Below are 2,642 nucleotides of genomic sequence, written 5' to 3' on the forward strand. Positions count from 1 at the left end.
AAAAAAAAGAAAGTACGAGTATGTTGTCTCTAATACGGTTTGCTATGGAAGCATAATTGGGAYCATTGCTTTGTTCTTCTTATTCTTCCTCACGGTTTTCAAAATCGAATTCATTTGCGCTCAAATCATCCMCTTTGTAGTAGATCAATGAAGCGCTTTACCTAGCCCGCGGGCGGCCGACTTTATTGCTCTCTCACAGATTCGCTCACACGTTTAGTCAAGCGCTCTCTATACATTGTGGAAAATTAATGTGCATTACGCATGTWATTTGTATGTGCGCGCTCATTAACACTTTTACTATGTTTAATATTGAGTGGGAAAACAAGCTTTTGTTTTCCGAAATTAATTTAGAKAAGTTGGTTCAAAACCATGAAAATATTGATTTTTMGTTTTTAGAYACAGCCGTTTAGGTAAAAAATTCAACATAAATTCAATATTTAAAATTTTTGGAATTTTAATTTCTTTTTGACACGTGAATTGTCTTTATTTTTGTAATTGATAAAAAATTAATAAGGAATTTCATTAATTTCACAATTTTGTAAAAGTTGTCGAATTACTTTCAAACTTTTTTTATATTAATTAATACTAAAGTTTTGTATTTTTCTTGGGTGTAGCAACAAGCTCTCTCATTCTCCAACACAAGCACACAGTTTGGTAGTGTGCGTTTGGGAATCACTGTAGTAGATGCAAATTATGGAGGGCACAAGCAACGTTTAAAATTTGACATGCTCCGGTGAGTAGTGTAGTTCTCGAGCACCCAACAAGCATCGAAAACGATTCTTCAAGACCACAATTGTCCGCTCTATAATATTTCTCTTTTTGGAGTGTCTCATATCTGTCTCTTATACACATCTAGATGTGTATAAGAGACAGGTGTAGTTCTCGAGCACCCAACAAGCATCGAAAACGATTCTTCAAGACCACAATTGTCCGCTCTATAATATTTCTCTTTTTGGAGTGTCTCATATTGTAATTACTCTTGTATGTATTTAAATACCTAACAGCCATGTATTTCTTTCACCTTCTCGATATCGCCGTTCCATCTGAAAGTTCAACTTGCTCAATCCCCATACATGCGAGTCGTGATTGCATCCTGGATACCGCGCATCAATGCGCGTCATCTGTTATCGCATACCTAAAAATAAATTGATAAAATTAAAATTTTCAATTGTGGCACTGATGTAAGAAAATATAATCCTCACCACCATAGCATTGATGCTGTAAAATCCTTTTCTATTGTAGTATAGAAAACYCTCTTCAGACGGTTTGATTATTTTTATATGCGTTTTTATATGACTCCTGGGAAGCTTGCCCTCGCATAAAACTCCTGTTTTACTTGTTTTTTTTCCTCGCCGGTCTGCTCAAATTTTATCCACTCACGACCCATTGCTACCTTGTAATCAGTACCAACTCCATGTTKGTAACTGCCTTTCTCAAAAAATCTCTAAGCAGAAACTATTCGATTAAGCGGAGATAAAGACGTCAAAGTACTTGCTGGAATTTCTTTCGCGAAACTATCTAGGACATACTTGAAAGCACCCTTGTTGAGTCTAAAGTTTTTTTTTTGAACCTAAATAAGTAAATAAATTATTTAAAAAAAATACAATTTATCACTTTCAACTCAATTTCTTACAATTCGGCACTCATCTCAAAAGGATTGCACATATCTAGCAATCTTCTCCTTTCAATTCTGGCYACGGCATTATCGGATGCATTGCTCTCCTCCTCAAGTAATATCGCTGCCGCTACTGATTCCATGTTAGTGTTAAAAAAAAAACGCGATATAATTTCTTTATTTTAATAAACCAACAATAATTTGTGTATTTTTGCTTTGTTATGTTTCATTTTCACACGTTTCAAGGCAAACAGCTGACTTCGAAAGAGCTACAGCTCTTCCTCTTCTTCTTTCAATCCAATCGTAACTAAGAATACCTACTTTCGATTCAGACGATTTTTATAATTTTTTTGTTTTGAATTATGCTGTAGCTAACTTTGGTGTTGATTTTGGAACCCTCCGTGTATAGAAATTTGAAATTACAGAGTTTTTCGATAGTTGCGTAAAATTTCTTTCTAAATACTAGTGGAGGAGTAAAATTTTTTTTTTTAAATGGGCTAGATTTGTGTTTATTGTTGAGTGGTCCAGTTTCCAGTGCGGAGTTTAGGAGTTTTAGTTAGGTTTAAGATTTAATGGGATGTAGAAATGTTTTGCTAAGTTTGTTATCCTATTTATTCAGGATGGAGTTTTATTATTATCTTTTTGAGGATTTTTAGATAGGAGCATGGGAAGAGGGGAGTAATCGTTGATTATGACCTATTTTATTAGTGTATCCGTACTGAAAACTCTATTGGTGTTCAACGGTAGGATATTGGCCTCGGAGTTGAGGGATATGATTGGGGTTGTTTTGAAAGCGCCAAGGTCTGTGCGTATGCTAGAATTAATGGTTGAATTTAGCTTTCTGGTAGTCGATTTTGGCGCGTAAGCGTATAGGCCGTAGTTGATTTTTGATTTCACCAACGCTTTTACTGCTAATAGTAATGACACTGTGTGCAATTGCATTTAGTACTTGCGAGGCATTTTCTGATGTCAAGTCGTTTTTTAAGTGCAGATACTAGGTAGTCGATGTGACTATTCCATTTGTATC

General features: G+C 35.1%; 1 long non-coding RNA gene across 1 annotated transcript; it reads right to left on the minus strand.

Annotated features, from left to right (window-relative positions):
• Positions 1-879: 879 nt before the first annotated feature.
• Positions 880-1,851, minus strand: LOC108972546. The gene is made up of 3 exons (XR_001993644.1): positions 1,634-1,851; positions 1,203-1,570; positions 880-1,135 (listed from the first exon to the last, which is right to left on the minus strand). It is a non-coding gene; the product is annotated as an uncharacterized LOC108972546 (long non-coding RNA).
• Positions 1,852-2,642: the final 791 nt, after the last annotated feature.

Source organism: Bactrocera latifrons, unplaced genomic scaffold (genome assembly GCF_001853355.1).
Source record: "Bactrocera latifrons isolate USDA-ARS-PBARC rearing strain unplaced genomic scaffold, ASM185335v1 scaffold_403, whole genome shotgun sequence".
In the NCBI taxonomy this organism is placed as follows: Eukaryota; Metazoa; Arthropoda; class Insecta; order Diptera; family Tephritidae; genus Bactrocera; species Bactrocera latifrons.